Here is an 18,586-nt window from a genome sequence, read left to right as displayed (position 1 = left end):
ACAATAGCTTTTAATTTTGTTGTGGCAAAAATGCTTGCCTTGACCTTGTCATCGCTGAATTTTTAGCCTGCTATTCTTTCACCTTGACTTATGCCTTCTCTGTGCTGATAATGTAACTAGTGAACTTCCAGTTCTCCCTAACCTTCTGATAGAAAAATTTTCATGGTAAAGTTTCAGGATTATTTATCTATTTTTCACTTGTAAGCTTTGTGTTGATGATTGTGGTACTCCTTCCTAGGTAGTCTTTGGCAGCCTTCTTAGTTTGGCAGTCTTTTAAAAAAAAAAAAAGATCTGAAAAACAAATTAGTTTGTTCTTCAGGCATTTTTTTATTCCTCTCTCTCCTGGGTGTTGTTTAATTACATTATTCATCTCAGTACAAGTCATAACAGAAGATCTCTGATCTTTTAGGAGTAAACAACAACCAAGAGGCAAGTGTCTTCTGTGTGCACAGATCAATGTATGTGGTAATCTGTAGCTAGCTATTTTATCATTTGTGAGCAGAAATACCTGAAACTATAGTCATAATGAAGATCAAGTGAGGGGAGTTTTCCTGTGCCAGAGAAATCACAGCATATAGAAAATATACTAAGATTGATCCTTTAAATTGCCATAAATTCCATTACATTTCAGGGAAGATAATGACATCATGAAATTGGGTTAGATACAGCACTGGAAGAGATGGCGATCTTATCACTGGAGCCTGAATGGTTTTATTTGAACCCATTTATCATTCTCATTAAAATCACTGTAATGAGAAAGAAGCTCTGTTCTATTTATAATCTTTCTTGTCAGCCTGTAGCACGCAGTGTGTTAGAAAGAAAGCAGCAAAGCACAATACTGCATCTGTTTTCACTGTTGCTTGCTTACTGAAAGAAAGAAGGGAAGAGTGATGGGGTGCTGCAGTGAATGTATGTTTTAGATCTGCGTGCAGCATGGTTCATCCATCCAAAGTGGGTGGCTTTAGCACTGGGGAGATGAAATGGTGGGGCGTGGATTGATAACTGACAAAATAAAGGGTTAAATATATAACTATATGAAGTTTCAGTCTTTCTTCCCTCTGACTACTTTTTCTAAGAGTGTCATGATGGTGTGAAAAGTGCTAAGTAGAGAGCACTGGAGGATGAATTCTCCCCTTTACAGAAAAAGACTACAGATCCTGCAGAGGAAATGTAGTTTCAAATTGTGTCCACTCGTGGACAAGCCAATTATACAGCATGATCTGAATAGCTTGCTTTCCTGTTCAAATATGTCCAGCTTCAACTTCAGCATAACCAAATGCAATATTATGCATCTAGGAACAGTGAGTGTAGCTCAAATTGTCAGACTGAGGGATTGTACTCAAGACAGTATTGCCTCTGGAAAAGACTTTCAGGTCATACTGAGTAATCAACCAACCATGAAGTCCCTGTGCAAAGCTCTGGCTATGAGAACACACATGTTGAGAGGGTTTATGAAGAAGGAACTTTCCTTTGGGAATTAGGAAATGATATTACCTGTGTGTATGGCATTAGTGAAATTACTGTTGGGCTATTATGTCCAGTTCTGTTGTCCAGAAGGATGCAAAAGCTGCTTTGGTGAAACCTAAAAAAGCACAGTCTATCAAAGAGAACTTTAAAAGGTGGCTTGGTCACATCTGGGTATTACATGGCTAAAGACTTCAGCTGTTTGCAAGTGCAGCATTATCTAATGGCTAGAAGTTGATGTCAGACAAAACTCAGGTAGAAATTATGCTGACATTTGTAAATGAGTTTATAAACTTAACAAAGCTATTGTAAGACCTTATTCAAGGATTGGTGATTTTTCTAGTGATTTGCGATCTTCAGTGAAACGGTGATCTTTTTGAAAATATACATTTCATCCTTATCTAGAAATTAGCATAAGGGACAGTTGTATGTCATGCATTATGCAAGAACATAGATTATTTGAGTGCTAGTAGGTGGTCCCTCTTGTCTTCAAAATGTCTGTCATTAAATTTACTATATCTGCAAGGACCAATTGTATGTGCAAGGTGGTATAATATCATCATATAAAATCAATGCTTGTACTGACATCAAGGACTGGTGTGAAATCTTTGTGCATGAAATGGACACCTACCTATTTAAAGTGCAGTGAAAACCTAGCAGTGCCTTTTCACATTAGGCCACTGAATAGCTATCTGATTGTGTGTCTAAGAACTCTTGAATAAAAGTTTTCCTGTTAAGTGCTCAGAGCACTTGGGGAAATTGGCACAAAATGTCGTATCTGTTATAAAGACAAATAGACTGGAACATAAGATTATACTATTTTAGGCCACAGAGTAATAATAACGGTACATGGGGAACAGAGCCCCAGGAACATGAATCCAAGTCATTCAGTCATCCCAGATAAAAACTTTAAGCCAGTTGCATATTTGCTGAATATGACTTCGTCCAGGTTAAAAAAGCTTCCAGTTGCTGAGAAATCCATCTTTGCTGGAGAATAGCTCAGAAGTCAGTACGTAGCCTTCTATGTGCCTTGAGTTACCTAGTGCCTTCTGAGGACATGCATTTCAATGTCAATACAATGTTTGTTGCTTTGCTTTGGAAGAGATCTGCAAGAGATGATTACCTGTATGATTTCATCTAAATATAATGCAAATATGTATTTAAAATACTGTGAAGAAGTGTAATAGAAAATATTTTGCCTTGCACATTTATAATTTTATTCTGTCAAGACAGGTTCATGTGTGTGCATATAAGTGAAGGAGAAATTTTGCTGGTACCATGGCAACAATCTCTCCTTATTTTATAGAGTGAAATCTTGTAGCTTTTTTCATTGTAATGAGTAATTTTGTGTCTTTTTTTTTTTCTTTTTTTTTTTCATGAGAATAGTAGATTCTTTAGGCTGATTCTGCTCACCCCACTCTCTACCCTCTTTCTCAGTGAACATCTCAGTTTCCTTCATGTACATCATGTAACCCTGGACAGTTTGAAAGACCAATTTAGAGATAGACTTAAATGAAAAGTGTTCAAAAACAAAAGCATTGAATTTCATCTGCTTCATATACATGTCTCTTTCTTTTTTGAATTTCCCCTTAAGATGATTAATATATTCAACTATACAGAACAAAAGCAGAGGAGAGATAAAGGCTAAACTTAGCTCTAGGTTGCTGGAAGTCAAGGGTCAAGTGCAAAGAGAACAACTTTATAGAGTATGGTGTTCCTGTTGTGTAAATATTCTGCTTATTAAATAGTTTATCTAGAAATACGGAGTTATTGCTCATAGAAAAAGCCCAAATTCCAGCTCCAAACAAGCGGGTCAAGGATAAAATCTGGCAATAGTACTAATAATTTCAAAGGTCTGTGGGAATAAGAATCCTCATAGAAAATAAGCAGTGGTTAGTTGCTATTCCAGCTTTCTAAAAATTTCCCCAGAATTCACCTTTGTCAAAGAGTATATATCTGAATTTCACAATGCTAAGGAAATTTAGTAATGACTCAAAGTGGAAGTTTTCTAATAAGAATATACCCTTCCCTTCAGTTAGAGGCATATTACATCATAATGCCATTGTTGCTCTTTCTATTTATACACAACCGCCTATTCCTCAACTGGAGAAACTGGGCTCCTAATTTAAAATTATTCCTACTCTTGTTCATTTACAGTTTTGCAGTCTGAATTTGAGTAAGAAAGCAAGAGATGACTGTGTTCCTTTTGACATGACTTCTAATATCTTGCTAATTCAGCTGCTGTATACATGTTATATACATGCTTGTATCCTTTCTTGGATTTAATTTCTGAATACATTACTAGTTTTAATTTCCAGTATAATTAGCTGCTCCACTACATTTGCAGCACTTGGTGAGTTGATGGTACAGAGAGAGGATGGGATGGCTGGAAAAGGATATTGTAGCTTTGCTAGGAGAGACTTACACAGAATTCATTTAGACTGTGTAAGTGAAAGGCTAATCTGACTCAGTCAAGGAGTTGTGTAAAGCTTAAAATTTCTTAAAATATCCCCATATTCTTGCCAGTAGATTTGAAGTGGGAGAGAATGAGTGTAATATAGAGATCAGCCTGAAAAGTAAATATGGGGAGAAAGCCATTAAGAATGGATGAAGCGCAGAAAACAGATGCTGAGAAATCAGCCAGCCTCATAAAAATGTCCACAGTTTACAATGAATCCTGCCTGGTAAAAGAAAAAAAAATAAAATTAAAAGAATATTTCCCCTGCAAATTATAAACTACATGCATTTCTAGACTACATGCATTTCTTTGAGTGAGGACCTTAAAATTTGCTATGGATTATAACCCAGTCCATCTGTACATTGTGGCTGAAGGCAGGCATATATGTTTTAGAGCAACTGCAGTCCTGGGCAGAGGAAAGGATGCACCATTGAGACACCAGGAAGCTTTCCACTTGGAGAGTAACAAAAATGTTTTCTAATTAGAGTTGAAAACCTTGCTCCAAAAGGGTCATTATTTATGGTGAAAGTCACCCGTGTGTAAAGGGCTGATGCACCGCTGAAGTCCCAATGCGAAGCTTTAATGGGATTTAAGTTGTTGTATAGGCCTTGTGAATTTTCCAGTAAACATATTGAGCATGTGCTGCACAAATCCAATGTCAGAGAAGGAACCAAAATGATTGAACTGAATAAAATAATGCATTCTCAGCTATTGTTCCTGATTTTCAAGTGCAGCCTTGTACAAATAAGATAACAGCCAGATATTGGCTCGAGGCCATTACCAATAATGTCTCTGTCAAAGAGAGTATCTGTATCACATTATGATGAAATATGCTCATTTTCATTTTCAAATATTAATTTCTACCCATACATCATTGAATTTAGAAAACAATGCTGTAAGTCAACATCAAAATGTCTGTGCAAATGATAATCCAGTATTTCTCCATTTGTAAATTACTCTATTTGGATTAAGACCTGTGCTTTCCAATTGCCTGTGACAACACACTAATTAATAGATTGAATACCTCCTGCTTAATAAAGTATTTAAAAATGTAATGATTACATATATTTAGTCGATTCTTCCACTGCATCATGCTTTAGCTTGATTAAAATTAATTTGAGGGAAGAAACTCAATGATTTTTAATTATCTTGAATTGTGGCTATTACCTAGAGTGTATTCTATAACAGTAATTCACAAATAATGCCTGGAGTAAGGGCTAGGACATTGACTTTTTTGCTTCTTTCACTATGACCTACCTATGTGGTTTTATTTCAGGAAACAGAACTTGTTTTGATTGCTCCTTCATTTATAGTTGTGATTTTTCTCTGTTGATAAAGCTGTCGAAGAACAGATATGTTTTTCTCAAAATTTGGCATTAGCAATTAATTTTTGCCATCTTCAAGTAAAAAATGAGATGCTACCCGATGGTTAGAGCTCTGTTCTGGGAATGATGATTGTACAGATCTATTTCAGCTTGTGTGCAGACAGTTAAGTTATTTAAGACAAAATTGTTCAATGACTTCTGTTGCTGGGTACCTAACAAGAGACTTCCAGGATTAACAGATTTTCAGAGGTATTAAGAATAGCCACTTGTTTACTATGGCTATGTCTATGTCAGCAAGTGATGCAGACTGCAGGCAGCAGCTCTGTGGAATGGAGGAGCTAATGTCCATGCTGTATGAATTTCAGGAGGTTTTACTTCCCAGTTGTCTGATTCTGGGTCCTGTGGAATGAATGCACGTAGGTGGTTCAGTGTTGCTAGGTGTGCTCCTCTAGTACAACTTTGGGTTTATTTCCACCTGAAGAAGGACCAATTCATGCAGTCCAAAACCACACTGCAGTGAGAATGAAAGAGCAGTAAATGGGGATGTTTAACAGATTGACATCAAATCTGCTCTCCTGATGTACACTAAAATGCTAATGCAGAGGTGCCCAATTTGTTATATGTTTCTCACCAATGAAAACAGTGCAGTGCAGTATGCTGCTGGTGCAGAAAAAGCTGCTGTCTCTTTAGGTTTAGTGGTAGAAGCTTTTATTTTGGTACTCAAGGTCTCTTTCTTATAAGGTCGTTACCTTAGGCAATGTAAGCTCATTTAGAATGGCAAAATGTTTAAAAACAGATAGCATTTTCATCAGGCTAACTGATAGACTTAGAAAGAGGACACGTTTTTTGTCATATAGTCCTTTATCACTTCATATTTGGAGTTGTATGTGTTCAACCCTAGAGACCTAAGGTTTTGGTAAGTACCATACACTGATAGTTTTCATTGTCTTAAAGTGGATCTGTTGGTGCCAATTATTGCTAAAAGGTAGTGCAAAACACTTCAGATTGCACCCAAGGGAATGAGGGAAGCATTTGGAAGACATAGGTCTAAACACCTTGAGACAGAAGTGCTTCCTACAAAAAAGAATTTTGTTGAGCAAAATACTGTAGTTTAGAGCAGCACTTTTCCATCTTCAGAAAGAATGTGAGCAGCCCAAAATATTCTGTATTATTTATTAACAAATGATTGTATTATACATTTACCAAATCACCATGATTTAAATGAACAATGAATCTAGTCTGATGCATCCTTCAGCTCAAAGGAAATCTGCAGCCTTCTTAATCAGCAAAAGATTATGTTTACCCCAGGGTTATTTTGAATAGAATTTTATGGTATGCCAACGCACCATACCAACCAGTCAATGAAAACAAATGCGGTGCTGTATATATATTGAAAAAAAAGCAGAGAACACATGACTAGTATTTGCAAGTAATTCCATTCAAGAATATACAAAGAAATCACAAGTCTCAGTTTTCCTATATAGTTGCAATTACCACAGTCATGGCAGATGTATAAAACTGAATTGTGGCTCTGAATTACCATAAGCTTAGGAAAAAAAAGGGCATATTAAGTGGAAGCAACATAAGGAATGAAAATGGGGGAACAATAAGGAAGTTGCATGTGGATATAAAAGAGAACTTAGGGAACCATGTCTGATAATGAGTTAAAATATAGCTAATGTTAATAATGAAACAGAAGGTTACTGAGAAATCTGACTTGCTCACTTCCAGTACATTTAAGTTAGGGTAAGAATGAGAAGTAACAGGGAAAAAACCCCACTTTTCATTAATAAAATGATCTTGTAAGATAGGTGGGTGAATCAAAAAATACCCTTGCATTAACATTAGAAAAGTTGTCTGGAGGTATAAAATGAGCACGATAGAGTTAAGATGAAATAAGCTGAATGGGTAACTCTTTAAATCTCCTCTGTGGTTTGTTGAGGTGAACAGAACCCTACTCACATACAAAAAGCAGTTTGGATTAAATGTGTGATAAAAATAGAGATTAGATAGGAAAAAGTTTGGTCAGCTGAAAGTCTATGTGCTAATTTACCCAAAGAAATGAGCTCCCTATAAACATTAGTTCTCTTGGCAATGTTGGATTATTGTTGATCAATAACTAAACATTGTTTATACAAGCAGCAGATTTAAAATTTTTTTCAGCTAGGTAGTTCTAGTCAAAATTATAATTACTATACTTTGAGCTTCATTCAGGTTGTCTTAAGCTGAAAGTTTTGGATTTGAATGTATTTCTATTTCAGTAATCTCTGAAAACATCAAAATAGCTAAGTCTACAATCCACAGTATTTCAGCGGAACCCTTCCAGTGTCCATAATTCCTAATAGAGTATGTCATATTGTGTTTGTTGTGTAAAACTTTTAAAAAATATATTGAGTTTGCCTTATGATATAATTCTTAATATGGAGAAGCGCAAAGAGCCTAGGCATTTATCCTGATTTTATCAGTCTCGTATTTTTGTATTTTGGACTTCTGTAATCTCTATTTGAATAATAGAAAAGATGTCTCAAAAAAGAGTATGCCTTTTATCTATATTAATTATTATTTAAATTATAGTATCACATTTTATATTATTCACTGTAGGGACACGTGAAAAAGATACCACTTTGTCTCCAGAGCTTGTATATTGGGATTTATTTCTGGATTCAGTAAATGCTATTACATTATCAACTTCGTGCATGCCATTCCTCATGAGAAAATATATAATACCTTTTATTGCTGTGAGACACTCAAAGTGCTCCAAAGTATGATGCATTGTGCCAATGTGTAGTATTTTTATTACTTAAAGTGTAGGAAATCTTATATCAAAAGAAAATCTGAACTGTTTCTTTGATGTTACTTTATACCAATATTCACAAATAGTCCAATACAAGATCTTTTTACCTAAAACAGAATGGAAATTAAACAAAGTGACAACAAGGCTTGGAAACAATCAGCAATGAAAACTCTGATTTTTTTATTTTATTATTGTATTCTCAGTTTAATGTCTTTATGTTTAGATATTAACAATATCTCAAACTGAGGAAAATGCAGAACAAGGCCAAGAGAGTTCTGTATATCTTTAATGACCACAGACTCCATTAAATTAAATAGGAGCGTTACATGGAGCTAGTGGTAGATAAAAATCTAATTACTTTTGGCAATGTGTTCCTATCAGTGAAAGGAAATATGAACACAAAGATAAGATATAAAATATTGAAGGTGCTAGAATGCTGTGACCCTTTTGGGAAGCTCTAATGTTACCTTTATTTATGATGTCTCTCTGATACTTAACAGGGATAGTACCTCAGAAATAAAGTACCACCTTTGTCTTGTCCAGTGGAACTCTGTGGCAGTTCTGCTGCCTTACTGATTATAAGAAATCCCTATTTCCTTTTCTTCCCTGCACCTGTCAGTAGCTGAAGGAGTAACTGAAGTTGAATGTTTTAAAGATCATGGCCCAAATGGCTATCAAATAGTGATAAAAGAAGCAACGGAAGGCCATTTTATCCTTCAAGCACTTGTAAACTTTTGACACTTACAGCCATGTAGCTGCAACCATGGAGAAATGACGTGAACAGAAGTAGGCCAGATCAAATCTGAGCTAGATGTAGAATATGGCTCCCAACATTTTTAAAAAATACTGTATGGCAATGGAGTTTTCTCAAGTGCTGGAGGAGAAAATGAAAGAAAGGATAAAGCTTGTGCTTCCCTAAACCAGCTATTCCATCTTCAGACCTTGCAGAATTTATGGTAGGGAAGAGAAAAGGTCTGTATGTGAAAAACAGGAAAGACTGTTCCCCCCCTTTTGTTTCTTAATTGCTTTCATTAAATATTATAGTGAGTAAGCCCAGTGGTATCAATAATCATGGAAAGAGTTTTGGAGTTACACAAGAGCACATTAAAAGCTTGCTCAAAGAATTCCTGTGAAAAAACCTGATTCTAAAAATTATGTTCTGCTCAGAGAATGAAAGCCTATGCATAAGTTATGTGGTCTGCGAATTAACGAATTGCACAGTCCAGGCCAAGAATTTCTCATGAAATGTTGATGAATAATGAGTAAAATGGAGAAAATAGCAGTTTTCATATAGACACATGCTGGTAATTTTTGTAACGTTACAGTCTCTCGTATGTCCTGAAATTTTGCCTGAATCTTCTTGGCCTGTATTTAGCCAAAGTGTGTCATGTTCTACCAGAGAACTATTCCTTGTGGGAGTTCCACCTTCTCACACCAAAGCTGAACTTGTTCCAGCATCTTCTGAAATCTGACCTCACATTCTTTTGATTTTCTTTTTAGCAGTCTCAAGCACAGTGCCAAGACTGTTTAGTTTTAGCCACCACCATGCTACATTCTACTCCTGCTCAAACTTTTGCAACATATGGCCTTTAAGAGTAAATTTCCCATCCAAATTTTTTTTCCCAGGGGCTCATTACCTTCCACTTCTCAATGCTGAAATGCTTAGTGTGCCTGTGCTTCAAGTCAGTTTAAGCCATTCCAAATGTTATTGCCCTCCTGCTTTGTATTGACTATTCCTCTCTCTATTAGACTCATTATCAAATGCAGTTGCCCTCCATGCCTGCTCCTTCCTTCTGAAGGCTAACAGTTTCAGTTTATAATGTTATGTACAAATGAAGTAGTCAGTTTGCTGTAACCCCTTTTTTTCCCCTTGGCCAATAATTTACCCATTTTCTTTGTCAACAACAATGTACTTATTAACTTCTCATTTAGTAATCTGTGGTTATTTGTCATTAATACTTTGTGAGTATAATTATAATTATAATTCTTTCTCAATTATACCATACTAGCTTGAAATATAACCTCTCTGTGGTTCCATTCTGCTTGTCCTTTTCGTACACTAATGCTTACAATAATTTTGCATGCATGTTTACAGCCTCCATGGTTAGTGCTTGCTATGGACATAAAGCTTGAAAGTCTGAAATGTCATGTCTTGGTTATCCAATTGTTGCATGGGTAGAAAGGAAAATGTAAGTGGAGGCTCTATAAGTATGGTGTAAAATTATTAATATTTAAGATTGAGAGGTCTGGCTGTTATCTTTACTAAAAGAACATTCCTTTCTGACTAAAAGCTAAGAGTCTGTGATTGTTTCCAACTCCCCACTTCTGAGCTAAGATAATATTGGGTGTGCCACTCCTGTAGAATCCATCAAGAGCCATCTCTCCGTTTTGTCATGTTATTTACTGTGATTCCTTGGCAGTTAGTAAGCTACTTAAGGAGTCCTCCCAGGGATGGATACCTGGCTTTGTTAACATTGACATGATTATTTTTCCTCCCCTCTTTCTTTCTTCTCTGAAACAGTATATAGGTTGGGTCTCTGCAATCACTTGGGAGAGAACAGGGGAGCAGAGGGGGAGATGGTGTGCAAATGTTCTCTCACTGTGATCACAGTTAATAAACCTGTCTGACCTGTCCTAAATTGTACTTGCGTTATTATGCATTTGGGATCCTCAGATTCTCGAACATAAGAAAATGATGCTTGATGATTTACTATAGGAACTCTGTTTATGTATAGTGCTAGCTGTATATCGGGGAAATTTTTGTAAGATATATAGCTCATGTTACTTTCTTACCGAATTATTTTTGTGTAGGTGATAATACCTACCAGATCTTCTGAGTATCTGAATGAGTAATAATTTCAGATTATTAGGTGAGATGCTGAAATACAGGTGAAAAGCAGCAGTTTAATTCCAAAACACAGAAATTACCGTAAGAGTAATGCTTTTTATAAAAATGTTTGTTACAAGATGTTGTAGCATTAAAGCTATTTAAGGTTCTAGGTTAGCTGTCCATGCTTAGACATCTTCTCAGTTATTGACATCGGTAAGAACTGTTCTTTTCTGGCAAAGTTAGCATTAATCCTAAAATTCTTCAGTGTTATGGTTTTATGTTCTGCACTTGTCACCGAAATCGGGAATCAAACTCCTTAACACCAATGTAGTATTAAGAAGCAGGCATTCTTTATTGCAGCACTGGATGCACGGGGGGGTCGCTCCTCCTAGCGTGCATACCACAGTTCGCATCAATCAAAACTTATATTCTTCAATCACATACATATACATCAAATTTCCCGGAATTGTCATGCATATTCATTCTATTTCCCAGAACTAATTATCATATGCACATGGTCATTATGCATGCGTCATAGAGCTCCGAGGGGCTTCTACGGGGGTCTCTGGTGGTCGTGCAGGTGTGTCCCCTTGTTGACCCCTTTTTCTGTGCACGCGCAATCCCACCTGGCTGATGTAACCCATTTCCCTCTCCATGGTCCATGGTTTCTAACAATATGATTGATGCTTGGCTACCCCTATTCCTATTCTAGTACAAGCCAACTATTCTAGTGGGTCAGCTGGTCCTCGACCTATTGTCAAGATGGGCTGGGGCTGTACTGGGAACATAGCAGCATTGTTCATAACCACGATTTATTATGCTCTATTCTATGTTATTCGCCCCCTCCCCCCCCCCCGATTACAAAAGTTATCAATTAACTACTTCGGTTACACACTGATGCTGATTTCTTAATAACTTTTTATTGTTCTGTGTACAAACCTGTCATCAATTATCTGTTGAATACAATTCATAAATACTTGACAATACATTTTAATTTTATGGCTAGGTCAAGGATGTGCCATTGAATGCACATCTTAATCTGATGAAATGCTCATCCTATTATTATCTACATTTATTCATTCAATCTCTATTTTCTTTATGTTCTTACTATTTCTTGATCTTTTTACGTTAGTGCATTTCAAGATGAGTTTAACAGTTTGTCAGTTCTGTGTTATATTCCAGATAGCTGTGGGACACTTAAGTGTATAAAACTTTGCCATGGTTTAGCCCCAGCTGGCAACTAAGCACCACGCAGCCACTCACTCACTCCCCCACAGTGGGATGGGGGAGAGAATCAGAAGAGTAAAAGTGAGAAAACTCGTGTGTTGAGATAAAGACAGTTTAATAGGTAAAGCAAAAGCCGCGCACGCAAGCAAACCAAAGCAGGGAATTCATTCACCACTTCCCATGGGCAGGCAGGTGTTCAGCCATCTCCAGGAAAGCAGGGCTCCATCACGTGTAATGGTTACTTGGGAAGACAAACGCCATCACTCTGAATGTCCCCCCCTTCCTTCTTCTTCCCCAGCTTTCTATACTGAGCATGACGCCATATGGTATGGAACAGCCCTTTGGGCAGTTTGGATCAACTATCCCTGGCTGTGCCCCCTCCCAGCTTCTTCTGCACCTGGCAGAGCACGGGAAGCTGAAAAGTCCTTGACCAGTGCAGCAACAACTAAAACATCTCTGTATTATCAACACTGTTTTCAGCACAAATCCAAAACATAGCCCCATACTAGCTACTATAAAGAAAATTAACTTTATCTCAGCTGAAACCAGGACAAGCTTGTATTTTGGAAGAGGCATTCTTTTATTGCTTTAGCTTCAGTGGATTGCAATGACTATCACTCCGGCCTTTTGAAAAAGTTGGTAAACTAAAATGAAAGCTGTCCTTTAAACTGTGGTCTCTCTTGGTGAGGAGAAAGATGGTAAACTCATGAGGTTGTGCTGTTTCCTCCTAATTGCATTATTCAGCTGTTAGTAAACTCCAGGAAGCCTAGTATAGAAACTAAGCTGAGAGAGATTAGAAATGCAGCTATGAGACTAACATTTTAATTTCTTATGGAAACTTGTAATATGCTGTGTTCAAGCAAGGAAGCCTTTGAGGATTTGCCTACTGGACAACACTGATAAGGGACTATGGTGCACACAATCACTTCAGGACTTCCTTCCCCAATTTATTGTTATTTTGTTAGGTCTTAGCCTAACACCCTGCAGCTGCCATTTCATCCTAAGAATCTGGAACCTCTTCACTGAGGGCTGCATATTAAGTTACTGTGTGTGGTGTGGAAATTGCCGTAAGAAGTTTAAAAAAGTAACATAGAAATTGTGATTGGTATGGAGAAATTATTTAGTGATGTATGTGTGTAAAAACTCAGTTTGCTTGACTGGGGAAATGCAAAAAAAAAGGAAGAAGGAAAAGAGGATGACTTTCTGGAGTTTCATAATACCTCCAATTTACATTTACATTGTGGGCAATAACAGGAGCCCCTATTGTGTAGATGTAGGCTTAGCCTGTTTTGTCTGACCTATTCACGTTATGCCAGTCCAACACTTCTCACAATACGCATCATGTTTAACTATGATAGCTGAGGTGATATAATTTGGATGATTGCACCATAAATCACAATAACTGCGTAATTCCTTTATGTCCTTGATTAGAATGTGCTCTGTGTAACTGGAAGCTGCCACAATTCATAGTAATGGTATAGGCCAACATTGCAGAGATCAAGAAAACTATTTGCCTAGCATCTCTTAAAATCACATTGATTATTATATTGTATGGTATGTGTAATCTAAATATGGATATCTGCCTGAAGGATGGAAACAAGCTAGGGAAGCAGAAATTATTACAAATGTCAAAGTGCTTTCAAAACAGTCTTCAGTGGATGGGAAGTCTCCAAAAGTTAGTGCCATTCAGCAGAATACAGACATTTCTTGAGCTCAGCAGAAACACTGAAAGCTGTTAGGCTTTTTTTTTTTTTTTTTCCTAATCACTTACCCTTGTGTAATGGACTTGAATTGACATTGGGGAAATGAAAGATGAATAAATGGATTTTCTGTCTTTTCATCAAAGCAGTCCTTTGGCAAATCAAGTGTGGGTCTTCCTTGACCCATTTCCACTTGCAAGTTGCATCTTCAGGCAATGAATTCATGCCAGTAATATTTCAATGAATGCCAAGCTGAGAATAACTGTGATATTCTGGAATACAATTAAGGACTTTCTTTGATTTCCCTTGTCTTTAACTTCACTGGAATACTGGAAAAGTACCAAACCCAAGAGCTGATACAGGGCTGACAAAATAATGAATCACTATTTCCATCTCTATCAATTTTAAAAATTAAGAATGACTGCTTGATTCCCTTTTCTAGAGAAAATGCAGCATCAGAATGATATTAAGTCAAGATGGAAATTTGGAGAAGAGATTTCTGTTTAAATAAATCTGTTCTGTAGGAGGAGGACATGAGGACATGGGTAATTTTCTTTCTGTGTAACAGCCTGAAAAATGTCATGATGCTTCATGTTAGCTAGCAGATGAGGGAGCCGTGTTATCCTGTTTACCTGTTATAGTACAAGCAGTAACACAGCACATTTGAGTACATCTTATAGAATATGCCAAACTCTATTGACTTGATTTAAGAAGACTGGTAACAAAGAGCTAAGGTTCTGACATGCAGGCTCTCTTGGATATTCACCACTTGGCAGTGGGTGCTTGCTTTTATTTGGCTTGTGTCTGTGAACTTTTGCACAAAACAGAGTTTTATTTATTATGTATACTGGAGAGTTTCTGTAAACCTTTAAAGTTGCAGTTTATTGATATACTACAGGTTCAAGCACTAGTTGCAAATAATAGTACAAATTCCTGATTAATACCCTTTTTTTATCCCTGAAATCAATCTCTTCTAGTACTTATATATTCTGACCCCCAAAAAATCTTATGACTCTTTTGATCTTCATAGTTTTGAATGTGTAGTTCACAAGGACAGATATGTCTTGAAGGAATTGAGGCCAACCTCCAGAGTCATGCTACCAGGTCAGCCTCCACAGTCAGGCTTCACAAATCTGTGTCTTTACCTTATCTCGTGTTGTAAGTTTAGCCCATCCAGAAGCTGAGAATACTCAGCTGTTAACAACATGTATTTTTAGCTCTGCAGTGACTTGGTAACATGTCTTAAAGATCAAATACGTATGAAACTATTTAAAAAATAAGAAAAAAATAGTCTGCAACAGTGATAGCGTAAGTTCAGTTGGTATGACGTTGGGCCATTTGCAAGCAGTTTAATTCCAGGCATGTGAAAAATAAAAATGGCCATTGGCGTGACTAACTTGTGCCTCAACAAAGCCCAAGCAGGAGGTATAACTGCTCAGGACTTGGGTTCTTACTGTTTGCACCCTCACAGCACTGGCGACAATTGCCAGGATTTGATCTCTAGTGTTGGCCCAGTTGGATGGCGAAAGACTTTTAACAGATACATGGAAAGACCTGAATTAGGTTTTGTTTTCTTTAAATGCATAGATCAGCAAGCATCATAATTTCCATAATAAGGCCAAGAAATTTTAATCAAATTCTAACAGTTTTTCTCATCTATATCCATATCAATTTTTGCATGCAAATATAATTTGAGGAAGGACAGACTTGATGATATTCCAGCGTAACTTCAGAACAGGGGAACCTACAAGCATACATATACTAACAATGCAAATAAGTATGCCAAGACTTTCTGGTTCTTTCAGAAATGAATCACACTTTGATACTACGTGCTATGGGTTTGAAAAACGCTGATTTATTTCAAAAGCTACATTTGCCCTTGGAGCAGCAATGCAATACCTCAAAGCCTTCGTTGTGTAGCTTTCTGTGTAATTTAGACCATAGGCATACTTCATACATTGCCCATGCTTCCAGAAGGCCCACCAGAGATACTTTCCAAGTTTTATGTTGATGTAGGATGCCATGATCATATTTTTACAGGGAAGTAGCTCAAAGACAATTGTAAAATCAGACTTCCCGCTAGGTGGCAAAGAGAGACAGTGATTTGCAATGTATTTCTGTACATGGGAAAAAAGAGGGTGAAAAGCAGACAGCTATAGAGCCAGGTTTACAAAAATACATTGTGTTTTACTGGCATAGCCTTTTGGAGTGAGACTGAGTTTTAATAAGTGTGATTCTGAAACACTGGAAGGAGCAGATTGATTAAGGCAGTCTAGACTCGGAAAAAAGCTATCTGCATGTAAGGAAAATGATCTCATTTCAGTTTGTCCATTTTAGTAACCTACTTGAAAGGTGTTTACTTCTCCAACTCATTTCTTACAAAGTGTAATATGCAGTGTAGAGGACTGTGATGTTGTGGTCAGCTCAGCTGAATGGCTGAAGCAGTAAGCTTTTTAAAAAAGTAATATTTTTAATGAAGAAATTCTACTAGCCACACTATAGAATATTCAAAATATGCGTTATCTGTGCTACAGTTATTAGAGTTATCATAGAAATCCATTGCTGCAGGTAAAGACGTATATAATCTCTGCATTTACAGCCCACACCTGCAACGTACTTCCTTGACCTTGCAAGGTCATACCCCAAGAATATGAAGTGGAAGCTTTCATAATGAAAGGAATTCAAGATTTTTAGGGCTTTTTCTTTTTTCTTTTTTAGTGTTTTTCTATACCAACTCAAGACTCAGCTGAGGTTTCTGTGGGTTAGATGTAAGGTGATTGTGACATAATATTTATTATAAAACAGCAGCTGTATCGAGCAGTTCAAATTTGTTTTCAGCATTCTTTTTGTTGCACTGTCAAAATAAATTATTTTCAGATTTATAAAGAATAGTAACCAGAGGGGAGTGAGCGAGCAGCTGTGTGGTGCTTAGCTGCTGGTTGGGGTTAAATCACAACAGTCCTTTTTGGCGCCCAACATGGGGCTCAAAGGGTTCGAGATAACAACAGGTTTGATTGGAATGTGCTAGATCGAATTTATAGCTGTTATTGCTTTTTAGCTATTAACGGGCAGGCTTGTGTTCTTGCCATAGGGCTTGCTTGCCTTACTGTATATAACGAGTCTAGTGCTCGTTAGTGGCTGTTTTTTGCTTTCGCTGCTTGCTGTACTGCTGTACTGCTGATCATCTGACTCTGCTGTGCCTGGGAACATTTTGATAACAGCAGTGGCGATGCGCCTGGGCTGGCAGATGGCCAGGGCATCACTGCTGTTTCTGTGCTGCTGTTCTGGACAGGCTGGAACTCCAGTGTGAACTCGAGTCGAAGGGACTGTGACCTGTGGATGAGTCCACGTGTGAGCAGGACACCCCGAAGCATCTGTGGCCGTGGATAAGCCCATGCCAGAACAGGTACATCTCGAAGCATCTGTGTCTGTGGTTATGTCTGTGCCGCAGCAGGTATACCTCTGAAGGGATTGTGGCCCAAGGATAAGTCCATGCTGGAGAAGGTATACCTCGAAGCCTCTGTGGCTGTAGATAACTGCTTGCTGCTGCAGGTACACCTTGAAGCATCAGTGGCTGGGCATGAGGTCATGCTGAGGTCAGGCATGACCTCAAAGCCTGTGGCCATGGATAAGCCCATGACAGAGCAGGTACACCCCTGGAGGGATTGCAGCCATGGGTAAGGCCATGTTGCAGTACGTTTACTTCTGAAGGGACTGTGGCTGTGGGTAGGGCCATGCTGGAGCAGGTCTATCTCTGAAGGCATTGTGGCCCATGGAGAAGGCCATGCTGGAACAGGCACACCTCAAAGCGACTGTGGCTGTGGATAAGTCTATGCCGCAGCAGGTATACCCCTGGAGAGACTGTGGCTCATGGATAAGGCTCCACTTGGAGCAGGTACTCCCCTAAGGGACTGCAGTCTGTGGATAAGTCCAAGCCGGAGCAGGGGCAAGGGGAGGAGTTCATTGCAATGTTAAACCCTATGGTCTGGTCAAAAGGGACTGGGGGTGGAGACTGTAATGAAAATACCTTTAAATCGTTGTAACCCATGATTTGAGTTGCATGTTATAGGAATTACGATAGCCGGAACCACCTGAACCAATGGAGGACAAGTCTTACAAGGAGCAATGCAAGTGCAGCAGTGACCCAACCTGAGCTGGCTTTGGTGCCCAGTAACTCCATGCAACACACCACCTCTCCTGTCCTGAGTGACCACCGTAACAGATGGAGCCCAAAGTCATGGACTAAATTAACTCAATAGACATTTGTGGACATTTATGGACATTTTACAGACATTTCACACAGGTGGTCCATTGACTGAGGGAATGATATCTGTGTATCTAAGGATGGGAAGGGGTGGTGGTGGTTAATGAGGATGTATTGGAGAGCGTGGGACCTGAGCATGACATAAACGGTATGGAATAAAGAGTGGAGAATGTGCTGCTTTTGGCTGGGGTAGAGTTAATTTTCTTCATAGGAGCTAGTAGGGGGCTATGTTTTGGATTTGTGCTGGAAACAGTGTTGATAATTCAGGGGTGTTTTCATTATTGCTGAGCAGCGCTTACACAGAGTCAAGGCCTTTTCTGCTCCTCACCCCACCCCACCAGCGAGCAGGCTGGGGGTGCACGAGACGTTGGGAGGGGGCACAGCTGGGACAGCTGACCCCACCTGACCAAAGGGCTATTCCACACCATATGATGTCATGCTCAGCATATAAAGCTGGGGAAGAAGAAGGAAAGCGGGGATGTTCAGAGTGATGGCGTTTGTCTTCCCAAGTAACTGTTAGGCAT

The 18,586-nt window shown here is 38.2% G+C and overlaps 1 long non-coding RNA gene across 1 annotated transcript in view; it reads left to right on the top strand.

The window, feature by feature from the left end:
- Positions 1 to 18,203, top strand: part of LOC140653688 (uncharacterized) — a 40,458-nt gene extending 22,255 nt beyond the window's left edge. The window contains exons 3-4 of the long non-coding RNA XR_012043187.1: positions 17,091 to 17,204; positions 17,868 to 18,203. This is a non-coding gene — a long non-coding RNA (uncharacterized lncRNA). The remainder of the gene's footprint in view (positions 1 to 17,090; positions 17,205 to 17,867) is intronic.
- The last annotated feature ends 383 nt before the right edge of the window (positions 18,204 to 18,586 follow it).

Source organism: Ciconia boyciana, chromosome 6 (assembly GCF_034638445.1).
Source record: "Ciconia boyciana chromosome 6, ASM3463844v1, whole genome shotgun sequence".
NCBI lineage: Eukaryota > Metazoa > Chordata > Aves > Ciconiiformes > Ciconiidae > Ciconia > Ciconia boyciana.
Note: the sequence above shows the minus strand (reverse complement) of the source record. Positions and strands in the feature narration are given on the sequence as shown.